This window comes from Notolabrus celidotus, chromosome 21 (assembly GCF_009762535.1).
Source record: "Notolabrus celidotus isolate fNotCel1 chromosome 21, fNotCel1.pri, whole genome shotgun sequence".
NCBI lineage: Eukaryota > Metazoa > Chordata > Actinopteri > Labriformes > Labridae > Notolabrus > Notolabrus celidotus.
In genome coordinates, this window is record NC_048292.1 from 4,622,317 (window position 1) to 4,639,969 (window position 17,653).

General features: G+C 43.0%; 1 protein-coding gene across 3 annotated transcripts in view; it reads right to left on the minus strand.

Annotated features, from left to right (window-relative positions):
- The window catches only part of ppfia2 (PTPRF interacting protein alpha 2), a 291,948-nt gene that overhangs the window by 87,853 nt on the left and 186,442 nt on the right, over window positions 1-17,653 (minus strand). The window lies entirely within an intron of this gene.

The following is a 17,653-nucleotide window of genomic DNA, read 5'->3' on the forward strand; positions in this document are numbered from 1 at the left end:
TTCAGCAGCACTCGCTCTCCTCCCTGAGACGTAGAGATTGCACATGGTATTTAAAAGTGCTGAACTATGGACAGTTTAGTCTGCATGTACAATATCTCTGCAGAGTGTTGAGGTCGGACTCTAAAAGCCAAACACACTCAACGTGTCAGACCACAACAAAGTGAGCTGTCTGACTGAACTGTGTGATTAAAGCTCCACCAAAACATCATCACCTCTTCAGAGCAGCCTTTAAAGTGACAAACACACTAAACACCTTATTATTAAATGGAATGTATTGAATTCAGCTCGGAGGGAACAAATCAAAGTTATAATCACGGACGTCTCAAACAAAAGAGAGTCTAAAAATAACCTCAGTAGATCTTACAGTCCCATTGTGACAGACTGAAATGTACATGAGCTTCTTGTCAACACTAAACAACTTGTATATGTGAGAAATAATGTCTTGTACAATAAACAGAAGTTTGTAGTTGAATGTTCTGCTCATGTTGACATAGACCAAGGATCCTCAGACACCTGAACTCCATTTAAACCTCAAGAACAGCCCGATCACTCTGCTGGTCCTCTCAAAACCTCAAACCTTCCTCCAGCTCTGTGTGATATTTTCCTGAACGCTGATTCTCAGACTCACACAGAGTTTCGGAGCAGTATTCTCTGACACTGCTCTGCTTGCTGCTCTTGAGGAGGAGAGACAGCCTGACAGTCATCACAGTCTAAATTAAACCTGAGCAGACGTGTCAGTGGAGCCGGTCGTGTCAGGCAGGTAGAGACGACTCAAACAGAGACACTTCTGTCTCCCTGAGAGTCCTGAGTGACGGAGAGGCTGAGATAAATTCAGATTTAGATCGAGCTGATGCGACAACGATGAGCAGCAGGCTGTGTGTTTGGGTTCAGGAGCAAGGAGGGGAAATATTTGAATGTGCAGAGAACTGAAGAAGTTGATGCATTTAGTCAAAACAGTCAAACTGAGCTCAACTTATCTAACACAGCTAAACTCAGGATCTCAGAGTCTGCAGGTAAATAATATCACATTGGTTTGCAGAGCTAAGCAACACAGCTGAGACAAAACATACCACTGGCATTTCAGGACAACCTTGTGACAACCTTTAGTTGACTTTGTGTGAGCTGAAACTAAGCTGGGCGATAATTTGCACAAAAATTCAACAGCAATAACTAGATTTAAACACAAAGTGAATCTAGATTAAACACTCTTTTCTTCATTAATCTACCTGTGCAACATATGAATCCCATAGTAGTCAGGGGGCCTCCGGTCCCTTTTGGGTCTACCTTCGTCATGGCTAATTTGTTTTGCTAATGGTTTAATACTTTACTGGATACTGAAGGCAAAGAGATTTGGTCTTCTCTCTTCAGGGACAGGCAACAACAGTTGAGGAGGAAGGCTAGGCTCTGTTTGTTGAGCAGGTAGAGATGGCATTGGTGCTGTTTGAGACGATTCTGATGTGGCCTTATCCATGTGTAGTGGGGCCTAGGCCTGGGTTGAGTTTGTTACACCTTGAAATCCATCCATAAACTCAGGACAAAGAGCCTGGCCTTTATTAGTGTGCTCATCATCTGGCTTAAGGCTGATTTATACTTCTGTGTTGAATCAACGGCGTACCCTACGCCGGGGGTCCGCGTAGCTCCCATACCTACGCCGTGGCCTACGCACGTAGCTGACGTGCACCTCCTCCAAAATGTAACTCCCCGTAGAGCCGACGCGGACCTCAAGCCCTGTGATTGGTCCGCTCGGCGGCTTTGTCTTTCCCGCATTTACAGCACTTCCAGGATCCCGGACATCGGCCGCACATCGGCCGTGTATTTCATCTCCTCCTCTCTATTCTTCATGTAATCATGTCTGTATGATAAACAGCAACATGTATCAGCTGTAGATTAACATAACACGCTCTGAAACTCTGTGGAAAAGTAAACAGAGATCGTAGCGGGACCGGAAGCAGGCGGCCGGCTATCAGAGAGACTGCACTGCCCTCAGGCGTTTCGGCGGAGAATTGCTGCGCGACACGGACACATCGACGCACAAGTATGTGGTGCTCATGTCTGCGTCAGCCCCTGCTGCGTAGGGGAGACGCAGAAGTATAAATTAGCCTTTAAGGTTATCAGTATCCACATCAGCCATTTCAGGTCAAGATGTGGTTTGTGGCTCAGTATCCGGCTTGGTGTATTTTTGGATCAAATAATGAATTAATACATTTGAAAAATTCATCTTTGTTCCCATGCTCTAAAATAGAACACATACAATTAGAAACTGTATAAACCTCCCACATCACTCCATTCTAGAGCTGGGCGATGTTGAAAATGATGTTATCATGCTAAAATATTTAATATCAGTCTATATTAGATTGTCACGGTAAATATCATTATTTCATTTAAAGGGAAAGTTGAAGACAGTTTGTTAGCTTGTATCTGGATTTAGCTTTCTGATAAGCTTCTTGAATCCATCATTTCTGACGGCGCTAACAGGAAGCAGGTCTTCTGTGTAAGATGAGATTTTTGTGTGAGTTTTAGTTTGTAGATTCTTATTTTTCTCAGGTTGAGGTTATTATTATTTATGTGGCAACTAGCGTTTAAGGCTCATTAGCGCCCCCAAAACATTACAAAAATTATATCATGATAATTATCGTTATTGAATTATCGCCCAGCCCTACTCCATGCACAAATCTTCAAAAACCAAGTCTCACATTTTCAGAGTGCACACTTCCTGAACTTTCTCACATGTGGTATTCAGAACAAAAAGAAAACATCCGTGATGAAGAATGAAAGAATAATCAGAGGGTATAATTTGAACATTATTTCCGTACAGCTCGAGGATCAAAATAGAAACGTGTTTGACAGAAAATCCAAACACCATAAATCAACTCTCAGCAGCTGTCAGGAGATAAAAGCAGTGATCTGTCTGTCTGAGCACACTCCCTTCATTCAGACTCTGTTCTCCCCATCTGCCCTTCAGCAGACGAGGACAATAACTCAGAGTTACAGACAAACTCCGGGGACTGTGACGATACTCCTCTCACAGCTACAGCGGCGCGACAAATCCTCATGGACCTTATAGAGCGACAAATCCTCTGCACAAAGACAGCATACAGCAACGGATCCACAAATTACTGCAGACTGGTTTATGAGCGGCGGATGAATACGTCAAGCTGAGTTACTCGTGTGATCGAGGGAGAGATTCTAGGGTTGAAACGTCATACTCGTCTTCATCTCAGATCTTGCAGCATGTTTAAATCTGTTAAAGGCTTCTGCAGCTCTTGTTTCCTTATAAATACAGCTTAATTGTCTCATAAAGATTTAACATTTCGTTGAGTTAGGCTGTGATCAAACTCGGTGTTGCATTGAAGTGTCATTGAGAAACACGACAGGTGCAGAATATAAACCAGGACTTGAGTCACTTCAGATAATTGAATTATGTTTGTGATTGAGGTGAACTCGCCTCCTTAACTGACTTCAACTTTTGATTGACATCGAAAACAGAACGACACAAAGTCATTTCCACTTTTGGAAGTCAAGTCTGAAATGCGTGTTCAAGATCAGGGGAAGAAGAATCCAGCTGGGAAGAACATTTTTGGAGTTTTTTTTTCACAAGTTGTTTCACATTTTCATCATTAACAGACTAAAGGCTAATTTATACTTCTGCGTCTCCCCTAGCAGGGGCTGACGCGGACATGAGCCCCACATACTTGTGCGTCGGCGAGTCCGTGTCGCGCAGCAATTCTCCGCCAAAACGCCTGAGGGCAGTGCGGTCTCTCTGATAGCCGGCCGCCTGCTTCCGGTCCCGCTACGATCTCTGTTTACTTTTCCACATCGATTCAGAGCGTGTTATGTTAATCTACAGCTGATACATGTTGCTGTTTATCATACAGACATGATTACATGAAGAATAGAGAGGAGGAGATGAAATACACGGCCGATGTGCAGCCGATTAGCGGGGATCCTGGAAGTGTTGTAAATGCGGGAAAGACAAAGCCGCCGAGCGGACCAATCCCAGAGCTTGAGGTCCGCGTCGGCTCTACGGGGAGTTACATTTTGGAGGAGGTGCACGTCAGCTACGTGCGTAGGCCTCGGCGTAGGTACGGGAGCTACGCGGACCCCCGGCGTAGGGTACGCCGTTGATTCAACGCAGAAGTATAAATCAGCCTTAAGCCAGATGATGAGCACACTAATAAAGGCCAGGCTGTTTGTCCTGAGTTTATGGATGGATTTCAAGGTGTAACAAACTCAACCCAGGCCTAGGCCCCACTACACATGGATAAGGCCACATCAGAATCGTCTCAAACAGCACCAATGCCATCTCTACCTGCTCAACAAACAGAGCCTAGCCTTCCTCCTCAACTGTTGTTGCCTGTCCCTGAAGAGAGAAGACCAAATCTCTTTGCCTTCAGTATCCAGTAAAGTATTAAACCATTAGCAAAACAAATTAGCCATGACGAAGGTAGACCCAAAAGGGACCGGAGGCCCCCTGACTACTATGGGATTCATATGTTGCACAGGTAGATTAATGAAGAAAAGAGTGTTTAATCTAGATTCACTTTGTGTTTAAATCTAGTTATTGCTGTTGAATTTTTGTGCAAATTATCAGCTTAGTTTCAGCTCACACAAAGTCAACTAAAGGTTGTCACAAGGTTGTCAACTCAACTCAAACCTGCACTGACACAATAACTACCTCCACTCTCAATATTGCAATGTTTGTTATTCATTTATTAATTCAACCACCCTGCACTGATAACCTCTTGTGTTGTTATATTATATTGTGTGTGCACTTTAAAGGAGCTGCTCTCCCAAATCTCATTCGTACTATGTACAATGACAATAAAGGCGTTCAATTCAATTCAATAACGGATCAAAGATAATCAACACACTCTCTCTTCCATATCGTCACACACAGTAGCTTGGTTGATGAACCCTAAACCTTCACAATAACACCAGTCATTAAAACAGTCCGGTCCATCTCTGATCCCGCTCCATGCTCTCCCGTCCGTCAACACCCACAGGATGCGTTTTCAGAACGCAACACAGAGCAGGACCGCCGGACAGCTAGAGTCATGTGAACTGAATCAAGGATTCTCCTCCTCTCCTCATCCATGTTGTCTTTCTGGTCCTCTGAAAAACTCTGACCTGTTGACTCCAGGCCTGGCTCCGCTCATCATGACGGTTTGTTGTTGTAGTTAAGTGAAATACTAACTGGTGATAACACAGAGTGTTTTATTCTGAAAATTAACCGGATGTTTTCATTTTGTTTTGGTGAAACCTGACTTCCTGTCCCGCTCCATCTGCTCTGTTTAGATTGAAATAGAAGTCTTGTGTATCTGATCCGTTGCATTCCAACCTGCCGGATCAGAGATGCAGCCAGAACACTACAGAGCAGATCCAGTGGAAGTTAACACATTGACAAGAATAGAAACCTAGACGGACCGGACACAGATCTGGTGGAATTTGGCCGTAAACCTTCACAATAAGACGGTCTAGGTGTCACTCAAGCAACCCTGACATATGCAGCGCTCTGGAACCAAAGCACCCGAGACAAATGTACAACTTCCTGTCAGCCTTAGAGACAGAACTGTAAATTTGAAGACTTCCTTGTCACTATATCAACATTCAAGTTATTCTGCAGCCAAATATGAAGTTTCCCTTCAGTGATTATCACACTTTCATTCTCCATTTATCTCCATCTATCCTGCAGCTAATCTGTAAATGAGGCTCTTGCATCATTATATCAGCACTGCTTTTAAAAACTTGGTTTGTAGGTCAGGTACAAAAAAAAAGGAGCTGGGAGCTCATACATCTCTCTCCCAGGGGAGTTCATCACAGTCACCTCCTTTTGAATAAGCCCTTGTGCAAATTGCATCATTTGCTTTAATACTTCAGAGACCCAACAGTCAGAGCTGCCACAGAGCTGGGCTTCTTCCTCCCCAGTAACAGCCTCTGGTTTGCTCTCGTTTTAGGGGCTCTTTTTTAAAGCAGCCAATAACAAACAATCCTGAAAGAGTTCAGGGAAAGGTGCTGTTCACCTTTTCCTAAAAGCCAGGTATGAAAAGATCCACTGAATACAACAGAACATTCTCAAAACAAAGCATCTTTTTATCACACAGGGAGAAGGGAAATAAAGACTTCTTCATCTGCAGGATTCACTCAGTGCATTCTGCCGTTTGTGACACAGAATGTAAGCTAATGTATCTTTATACTAAACTTTGCAATCTTAAAGCAACTTTATTAACTCTTCTATGTTGTCATGCCACAAGACACAGAGAGATACTAAGTCCTGCACAGCTCTCAATGAACACTCAGATTTTAGATTTACAAAAGGAGAACAAATATGAAGAGAAAAACGCTTTGAAAATAAATATCAGAAGCTAACTTTCAAGTAAGTTACGTAAAAAAAAATAACAACCCAAGGTTAAATACAGATATGTAATGTGAATTTACTTATTATTTCTGTACATATTTCTCTTAATATGCACTAATTGACTTTTAATTACTAATAATTGTAATAATTACCATGTCTACTGGTACATGATCTACTGTTTGCAATAATTACTCATCCCTCTCTTCTTACATGTGCAATACTTTTTTTCTTCCCATCTTCTCAGTTCAGTTCTGTACATTGTTTCTAACCTATGTTACAAGTCTGTGCACATTTTTCACTGCATCACTGGTTTTGTAAATATTTGTAAATGTACTTATTTAGTTGTGTAGATACTGTAGATAAAGATAAGATATGCCTATTTTACTTCTTTAATTTTAATTGCTTATATATTTTTAATAATTACTATTTTATAGGCTCTTGTTTACTTTATAATGTTTTGCACTGTCTACTTTGCTGCTGTAACACTTTAAATTTCCCCGTTGTGGGACGAATAAATAATGATAATAATAATAATAATACATTTTATTTATAAAGTGCTTTTCTAAAAACTCAAAGACGCTGCACAAAGGATGAAACATCATATAAAACAAACAGAATAATAAAAACATAAATAAAATACATTTAAAAGCAATCATATGTTAAAAGCAGTTCTAAATAGGTGAGTTCTGGTGAGTGATTTGAAGGTGGACAGGTTGGGGCAGTTTCGAATGTTAAGTGGTAAGGTGTTCCAGAGGGAGGGGGCGGCGACAGAGAAAGCTCTGTCCCCCCAGGTTCGGTGCTTGGTGTCAGGTGGTGGGGAGAGGAGGTGGGCGTTGGAGGATCGGAGGTTACAGGAGGGGGTGTGGTGGTGGAGCAGGTTGGTGAGGTAAGAGGGGGCCTGGTTATGGAGGGCTATGTCGATGAGAAGGAGGATTTTAAAATGTTTGCGCTGTTTGATAGGGAGCCAGTGGAATGATCTTTTATGTTATCTTATAAAAAAACAGGTTGAGCAATCTGGGGGAGGCAAAAGCCAGTAGGCAGCTAGCTTAGCTCAGCTTAGTTAAGCGTCGCAGGTTGTAACAATGCAGGATGAACAGCTAGCTCAAATTAAACTTGTTTTTTTACTTTCTTTCAGCCATATATTTATTGTTTATTTATCTATTTATTCAAAGGGACAGTGCATATTAATTAACATTCCAGTGTAGCATTAATGTAAATATGCCAAAGTTAGCCATAAGGCTATAGTTCAGCTGTAGTCCTCTGCAGGTCATGGAAGAGCTCATAAGAATGGATAGAGATAAATACATCTCACTTATCTTCATGAATAAAAAAGAAAATAAGTAAAAAGGAAACTTTGTAAATAAATCTTTTGACTTTGAGATACTCAGCTAGCCTAATTTATGTTCTGTATGCAAGCTAGCTAACCACCTCTATGCTAGGTCTTTGGTGGAGTTGTAGTGAAAGATTGACAGTTAAATAATTACATCACAGCAGAGGCACAAACTCCATCCAGCTTCATTGACACATACCTCAAGAATTCAAGTGTTTTATTGCATCAAGCTTCTTTATATTTCTGTGACGCTGCATCCACAAAAAATTGACAGCATGCGTGACGGAAACATCTCCATAAAAACACAGAGACAATACGAGGTGTTACATATGCTTAACCAGACTCGCTTACACTGTATTCTAACCACACTGCATTATTCACAACATCGGAGAAGCAGCAAATGGAAGTTTGTTTCCATCCAGTGATATTTATTTTGCTCTATCTCTCTCAAGGAAAAAACAACCTGGTGAATTTCTATTCCCGGGGAAGCGCTGCCTCCGGGCGCCGCTCTCATAAATAACCTGAAAATAGGACGGTGGGACGGGGGGGGGGGGGAGAGAGCGAATGGGCCGAATGCACTGTGGTGGAAACTGACGGAGCTGCGTATGGAGTCCTGGTGTATAAATAACAAGGTGGAGACGCTCATGCTGGGGCTTGCGTGACAGAGCGGCTCGGACGCATCAGTTAAATGGACTTTCGCCTCTGCTGTGCTTTTACAAGTCTGGTTTTGATGTACAGCAGACATGTTCACACACAGTGGACTCTTGTTTTGGCCCTGGGAACTTTGGAGGAGTCCCTCAGGGGAAGTAAGAGCACTGTGCTTGCTCCTGGATGATGCTTTGCAGATGTAAACAAACAAGCTAAAAATCTGAGATGACTTTAAAATAACTTAATCAGCTTTAATCCATGTAGCGCCCAACACAAGAAAGTTAGGACAACTGCACGAAGAGAAGGTCTAGTGTGTATACTTCACAACACTTTACAAAGAGACTCAGTCATTAACTCCAAATGTGGACGCTCGGCTCTTGGCGGCAAAAACTTTCTTTAATCAGCAGAAACCCTGAGTAACACCAGATTAATTGGTGCACAGCCATCTGCCGAGACAAGAAGAGGGGATAGAGGAATTAACTGAAAGAGAAAAGTGCAGGAACAACTTTAACTTGACATACTTCATGTGAGTTACCGTCTGTTGGGTAAGATTGAAGATGCATGATATATATTGATGCATCATCAGCATATAATGAGAACATGTTACAATTAATCATTGGAATCTAACGATTGTATCAGATTACAAGACTGATTTTGTTGACCCATTAGCATGCCGACACAGTCGGTGGTGCAATGTGATCTGCTTTAATATGCAGAGAAGAAGAAGAATAAAGTGTAGCCACAACAAGCTAACAAGAGAGGGAAAATGGCGTCACCTGTGTGGATGTTTTTCCACATTTTAGAGGATAACATGACCGTGCATGACATTTGCAAAGCGAGTGCTGTAAGTATTTAGAGAGAAGGGAAAAAGGCCTCAAGTTTTGACTCAAGAAATATTTTAACCCTTGAAGACCTAGATCATTTTTGGGGCACCAGACTCTCCTGAATTTGTTTTGAATATACTGAATGAGACAAATTTGGTATCAATGGAAAGCTGAGAATGTCCACTGTAACTGAGTTTTTAAAGCTTGATGATAGGATTAGAGGTTTAAAAGTTATCATACAAAAAAACACCCCCCCTCCAAAAAATAAAATAAAATGTGGCTCTGGTGGCCTAGCGGTCTAAGCGCCCCACGTATATAGGCTTGTCGCAGAGGTCGCCGGTTCGAACTCCCGGCCAGTCGACCATTTCCTGCATGTCTTCCCCCACTCTCCACTCCCCCCACGGTTCCTGTCTCTCTTCAGCTGTCCTATCATTAAGGTGAAAAAAGACCCAAAATATAACTTTAAAAAAAAGAAACAAAATAAACTCAACATTGCAGTGAAGATGTTTTGAGGAAACACAAAGCGGCAGTAGCACCAACAAAACAGCAAGTGCCATAGTGCCAATTTGAGAGCTGCAAAAAGCAGTGAATGATAAACTCAGTGAGTTCTGATGATACACCTGTCTCCTGGTAGAGACCTAGGATTTCAGCCGCTAATATTTGGAACAGTATCCTGAGTCTAGTCTGCAGACGTATCCCTACCTGCCCTGTATGATGTGATCTCTACACACTTGCAAAGTCTGATCCACAACAACTTCAGGGACAGAAATTTGACCACTGACAGATGGACTTACAAGGTTTCTTCAATGAGTATGATGAGTCTGACGGCCCAGTGGCTGGATGAAGACTTAAACATAAAGAAGACATTATTGAAGTACAGGAGAGCTCCTGTTCTCAGTGACTAAATAAATGACAACTGAAGAGTCAGAGCTGATCTGTGTTTGTGTGTTAACAGTGACTCCAGGTAGAATATGAATATACAGTATATGCATATTTGCTCACTAAATCTCAGTCTTTATTACCCTCAGGTGTGCATAAACTGCATACATGCATACATATCAGCGATGTTATCTGCATTGCCCATCTGGAGCCCATTGGCTCAAAAAAAATCCACATCCCATCCCGACATTTGTCTATCCTTCTAAAATGTCTGCCTGGTTATTCCAGGGTTGTTTAATGAGCGGTCAGTCCTGATGTGGTGTTACTGCTTCATTCTAAAGTCCATTCAAACAGCTGGGAGGAGAAATTCCTCTTGGATGAGCTGAGGTTTCGCTCCAAGCCTCAGCTTTTTACCCATGACCTGCAGGACCACAACCCCCCCTCAACACCTCCTCCCACCCCTCTTCTCATTACCTGTGCAGACTGCCGAGCACTGCAATATGTCAGGCCCTGTGTGCATGTGTGTGAGCCTGGAAGGTGAACTCTAAATGAAATGGTGGACAAAGCTTCCTCCCTGAGTGGGCCGACTGTCGGCCAGAATTACAGCAGCAGCAACTCGATTGTGTTTTTTTTTTTTCCCTTTTCAAAAATGGAGGTGTGCTTCGATCTGCAGGAGAGTTATGCTGCCAGGCTAAAAACAAACCACCGGCAATTGTGCATCACTCTCAGGAGAGACGGAGAAGTGGTGGTGTGATTGACGGCATGCTGATTCACCGAGCGAAAACACACAGAGAAGGTCGATAAAAAAAAAAACACACAAAAAGCACAGCCATCATCTCCTCCAGCCAAGCCTCAGGAATCTCTGAAAAGCTGAATGATGAGCAACGCCTGGAAGCAGCAGCAAAATCTTTGAAAAGTCTAAAATGAAGAGGGGAAGGTCAAAGAGAAGTCAGTGATAGTAAAGAAGGATGAAACGTCCAATGCAAACTTTGAAACAGCTCCACGAATGCATCACGATTGAAATGAGCGGCACATCGTTTCCACTAAAAGCAAAGAGAAGCCGTACTGTTGTATTTGAACTTCCTTAATTACTCCACACACGTTTGAGAAACCTCCACTTCACTGTAGATCTTCAATATTTGATCAACAGCGTTATATTTACAGTGTGAGGCTGAAGGGAGGAGAGGACAGAGGGTGCTGATAAATAAATGATGAAGAAGAAGCCTGCTATCAATGCAAACGCTGCACTTCCTCACTGTGAACAAATGTCGACACTCGCAAGGAAGTGATGCTGCACTAAAGGGAACTAAAGGCGCTTTTCCACCTCAGGAACTTCCCCCTGGGACTGAGAACTTTTTTTTAAAGAACTCAGAGCATGTCCCTTTCGTCTAAATAAGACAAGGGGACATTGTTTATCTGCCAAAAGTCCCTACTCAAGAGGAAGGACTTTCCAGAAGTATAGGAACTTTAGTTGGGTTTGCAGGAATGAGCATCTGTGGTCGGTCAAGAATTTATGGGAACTATTATGGTTGCTTTTTGGATCATTGGCACCAATTTCAAAAGTAGTAAATAAGTTTTAATAAAGCTCTGGACATTGTTGAGTTGTCTTGGCTGACGCGCCTCTTCAATGTTGCGTACAGGTCTGGGAGAGTGCCTGTGGAGTGGCAGACCTTGGTATTGGTTCCCATTATTAACCCTCAAAGACCTAGACAGCCACCGCCGGCTACTTGTTCTTAAATGTTTGATAACTCTTGAACTGCTAATCCCATCAACAAGCTTTAAAAACTCAGTTACAGCGGACATTCTCAGCTTTCCATTGACACCTCATTCGTCTCATTTAGCATTGTATTCAAAATAAATTCAGGAGAGTCTGGCATCCCCAAAGATGGTCTAGGTCTTTAAGGGTTACAAAGGGGGACCGGGGAATGTGCTACAATGATTGGGGTATCACATTTCTCAGCCTGAACAGGGTGCTGAACAGGAGGCTCTGTCCAATTGTCTAACCTTGCATACAAGAGGAACAATGTGGATTTGGTCCTGGTTGCGCGACAGTAGACCAACTCTTTACACTTGCAGGGTTTCTAAAGGGGGAATGGGAGCTTGCCCATCCAGTCTACACATGTTTTGTGGTCTTGAGGAAGGCCTTTCACCGTGTCACTTGGGGGTCTTGTGGGTGGTCCTGCAGGAATATGGGGTTTGGATGCCATTACCACAAACAATTTTCAATCCCTAATGAATGTCCACATACTCAGCATAAAGTCAGACACGTTCTTGGTGCCTGTTAGCCTCTGCCAGGGCTGCCCCTTGTCACAGATTCTGTTGTGACTTTCATGGACAGGATCTCAAGGCACAGCCAGGATGAGGAGGGTCTCAAGTTTGGGGCCCCAAAGTTCCATCTCTGCTCTTTGCAGATGATGTGGTTCTGTTGGCTTCTTCAGGATGGGACCTCCAGCAGGCATTAGAGATCTGAAGAAGGCCTGAGGAGGCCAACAGGCTACATGTTGGGATTTGAGGTACTGCAACATTCATTATGTAAGCTTCCAGAAAACATGCAGAAGTATGAATGTGATGGACACAGAGTACAGGCAGGTAGAGCATCAATACGCCTCTAATCTGGCTTCTCATTTGGAGTAACTTTATCGTCTCATCAACAGCTTTAAAGCTCATATTTATTTTCTCTTCTTGAAGATTGTACTGATTCTTTTTGAAGTATTATTGTGTTTACTGTGATCTTTAAAGTGCTTTATTATATAATCTGTCCTTTTTTAAAATCAGTTTGCTCCCATGAGAACCACTTCAGCATCACGTTTATATGAAAGATGACCTCTAAATAAAGTTGAGTTGAGTTATGAGGGGATGGTTATATCTTTTTGACTTTTCCAAATCTGTTTGTTACACAACCAGAACAGGACCACTTCCGTGCAGACTCTCAGGGTCAGAGAATATCGGTCACACAGACTCTGGTGGGACACTGAGGAGCCACAGAGGTATTACAGAACAGCCTGCACCTGAGTTTCAGCTCCGCCAGCAGGCCTATTCCTGAGCTCTGAATATTCAAGAAGGTTGTTCATGCTGAGCGAGCGTCTCCTCTGCTTAGTGCTCACACGCCACTGTGTTCACGGCAGCTAGCTTGCTTTTCAGGAACTGTGAAGATGCTTTTCAAAAAACCAACATCTCTCCTGACAAACTACTGCTGTCATCCTGTCCCACAGCACCAACATTACCTGCACAAGGCATGAATATTCCAATGTTTGTGTTGCTGCTGTTTTTTATTCTCTGAGTAAGCCGTCAAAACTTCAAAGCGAGCGCAAACCAAAGAGAGAATCATTCAATAAATACAAAGACGCTGTGGGAGGCGGCGGTGACAACAACAGGCTCGGTTGTATTTTAATGCTTCTCCTTGATAAAACAATATGCCGCTCTCACGCTTCTCTCTTTGTACAGAAATAGACATGAAATCTAACCACACTTCACAGTTTGTTAATGCATAATGAACCGCGCAGAAGTGCACCATTCACAATTAAGCATCAACTCAACACAAGCCAACCATGAACAAAAGGAAACTGCATTCCCTCAGTTGAATAATGCATTGATTTGATTCAGTTTGATTGCCTGTGATTAATTCTAAAAATTGGACGGTCAAACGTTTTAACAAATGAGCGAAAAAGAGACAAAGCGGAATAAACAAACAGTTCTTGGAGAGGGTTGATGAACGGTTGGCCTGAGACGGGGGTTTGTTTGACACGGCTGTGATGTTATTTCAGGGCAAACACAGGGAAAGATTTAATGGCACCAGAGGAAAACATCAGCCGCATGAAAACAGAGACTGATGGGAAAGGATTAGTCCAGAAACAGGACTGCAGACAAACAAAGGGTCAGTCTGAGTGTTTGTGCGAAAAAGAAGTGTGTGTGATGGCGTTGAGGGAGTGGCAGGACGGGCGTGATTTACAATAACCTTTAGTCGGCGAGGTAAGAGGGGTCGTGTCTGTGCTGTAGAGGCCCCTTGAGGCCAAGTCATAAATCTGAGAGTGGAAATTACAGCCCGGCAATTTACTGCCCTTCCAGCGTCTAATAACTAATTTTGATCCCTTTGAACTCCCTCCGTGGACTCCCATCAGCCCCGGCCTTCAGCCTCTAACCTCAGGGATCCAGGAGAATTTGTGAGATTAAATAAGAGGAGATTTGACATTTAATATGGATACATGAGGATTGATCTTACTGCAAACACATGGTGATGGAGGAATACTGAAATATGGCTTTAAAATGAACCTTTAAGTCCTTATATGAAGCATCATAATGTGCCTCATGAAGTTAGAACAAGCTGTTTGTTGTGTCAAATGAGCGGTGATCAGCAGATTTCAGCCTTAAATGAACCTTACTACCACAAAAGATGAACAACTGCATCAGAAAACAAGTTATATGATGAATATCAGAGATAAAGAAACTGGGGACTGATAAGTTAAGAGGTAAACTCCCAATTTCAGGTTTTGCCCTTCCATGTAACCACATGGAAGGGCAGGGAGCTCCAAGCACACATCCAAACAGAGACTTTATGATGAATATTAGAGATAAAGAAACTGGGGACAAATAAGTTAAGAGGTATACTTCCATCTTCAGGGTTTGCCCTTCCATGTAATCACATGGAAGGGCAGGGAGCTCCCAGCCAGATCCAAACAGAGACTATATGATGAATATTAGAGATATAGAAACCAGGGACTGATAAGTTAAGAGGTATACTTCCAACTTCAGGCTTTGCCCTTCCATGTAGCCACATGGAAAGGCAGGGAGCTCCCAGCACACATCCAAACAGAGACTATTGATGAATATTAGAGATATAGAAACTGGGGACTGATAAGTTCAGAGGTATACTTCCAACTTCAAGGTTTTCCCGTCCATATGATAATGTAGAAGGGCCCTTCCACGTCATCACATGGAAGGGCAGGGAGCTCTCGGCGCACATCCAAACAGAGACTATATGATGCATATCAGAGATATAGAAACTGGGGAACCAATAAGTTAAGAGGTAAACTTCCAACTTCAGGTTTTGCTCTTCCAAGTAATCACATGGAAGGGCAGGGAGCTCTCAGTACACATCCAAACAGAGACTATATGATTAATTTAGAGATATAGAAACTGGGGACTGATAAGTCAAGTGGTAAACTCCCAATTTCAGGCTTTGCCCTTCCACATAGTCACATGGAAGGGCAGGGAGCTCCCAGCACACATCCAAACAGAGACTATATGATTAATTTAGAGATATAGAAATTGGGGGCCGATAAGTTAAGAGGTAAACTCCCAACTTCATGGCTTGCCCTTCCACGTAACCACATGGAAAGGCAGGGAGCTCCCAGCACACATCCAAACAGAGACTATATGATTAATTTAGAGATATAGAAACTGGGGGCCGATAAGTTAAGAGGTAAACTCCCAACTTCATGGCTTGCCCTTCCACGTAACCACATGGAAAGGCAGGGAGCTCCCAGCACACATCCAAACAGAGACTATATGATTAATTTAGAGATATAGAAACTGGGGACTGATAAGTCAAGTGGTAAACTCCCAATTTCAGGTTTTGCCCTTCCACATAGCCACATGGAAGGGCAGGGAGCTCTAAGCACAGATCCATACCGCAAAGAAAGGTTGTTTCCAGGCAGGTTAATTTTGTCACCCTTCACTCAGCCGACAACAGAGTTATTGCCTCCTCAATGTTCTAGTTTTAGGAAAGGGAACCTGATCCCTCAAATTTATTCTATAGCTTTGGTTATTCCTGCAGAATCTGTCCCAGAAGAAAAAGAAGAGGAGGAAACCCTGAAAATATAAATAAATACAGGATAATAATGTCAGATACTCAGATCCACCTGTCCTGGTCTTAAGGGTATGAAACAAACAGGGATTACAGTCTGATGTCAGCACAGAGGAGGTTCTCCTACATGCATATAAGAGATCTGCCATGACTTTATAAAAGAGAGTATCCCATGTGTCAAACTCGAGCTCACTACTCCACACTTCATCTCCTGTCTATAGTTCGGTGATACATCGATGTCACTATGGCGACACTGTGTCCATATTAAAAAGGTCAGCATTTTAGTTCCCAGTGAGAAAGCCTCCTCTCTGTTTTCCTCGTGTAACGTTCTGTCACACTTTCCTCATTTAGTCACAATATCACCGAGGGTCCAGGCAGCAACAAAGCTGCATATCGCTGCTAAATAACCACACAAGCATGGCTGCAAATGTCACACCATCCATCATCTGTTATCCATGGAGAGCAGAGCGCTCCAAAGAGAACAAATATTTCATAGTTTTTTCTGTTTCAGGGATGGAAACGGCGGCAGGCTGCTTCTGGGTTGATGTGCTGTGACTGCCAGGCGCCTTGTTCAGCAGGAGGCGATTCCCATGGGCGATGACCTTGTGGCCTCTTACTCTGGCTGAGCTTAGAAATAGGATTATTGTCTTGTCTGAGCCTGCACCTCGCTGTTTGTTTCACTACTAATTAACCCACTTCACCCTGAGTGTTCCTTAAGAAGAGCTTTCCTTGGGGCTGCAGTGAGAGGTTGCAAAACTGTGGTCAAGAAATGGTCAAGGCATTTGTGAATCTCTTCATCTTGCAATATACTGTATATCTCAGGGTATAGATGGACCTCATGCATACTTTTTATCACCCTGGACATAAAGGTCTGTTGTCAGTCTGACACATGCATGGAGATGTAGAGAGAGAAGGTGTAGATATGACAGAAGGAGCAACACGTTTCTTCATGACTCATGCATTGTGTAACCGATACGTCATCAACTTTTTGGGACAATATTCAAAGTTCTGTTTAATCTCCTCGACCATGGAACGAGACGAATCTCCTCCAGAGACGACACAGCGTTAGACAAACGAACACGGCAGAGATGAAAGCAACACGACGTGAGCTTCGGTGTAGCTTTGTAAAATCAAAGTCTGGTTGCCAGATAAGCACGGCAGTTTCAGCCCGGGTTGAGTCACACGCCGAGCGACGGAGCTTTGTGGCGCGCAGGCGAGGCGCCACGTTTTGGAAAAACTCATCAGACAAGTGGTGGGATTTGCAAAGATTACAGTAGGGAGACAGAGAGAGAGAGAGAGGGTGGGCTTTGGAGTGTTGATGATTCAATCGCTGTCCATGCAGATAACATCCAGCCAGAGCCACCACAAACAAAAACACCTGCTGTGCACCAAAGACGCTCACCGTCTGATGTTAGCTTCCCCTCTGATATGATGAAGATCAGAAACAACAAAGCTAGATCACAGGAATCCTGATAAAGAACTGACAAGAGAGGGGATGGAGTTATAGCAAGGGGTGTGCACAGGCTTTTAATGACCTGGGGGGGCCAACTGGGGTACTAACTTCTGAGGAGGAGGCATATATTGAGGGCACAAATACATGTACTGATTGCATTAAATCACTATTTCTGACAACAGAAAAAAGACTCCCTTAAACTACAATCATAGAGGTCTCATACAGTAGCCTTTGTATCAGATTTTAGTATGAACAATGAAACAACAAAGCAGCTTCAAACAATTATCTGAGGACTCAAACAGAAGATTTACATCCAGAAGCTAAGCTATAAAGTTCAGATAAAGGACAGCGTGCAAAATTA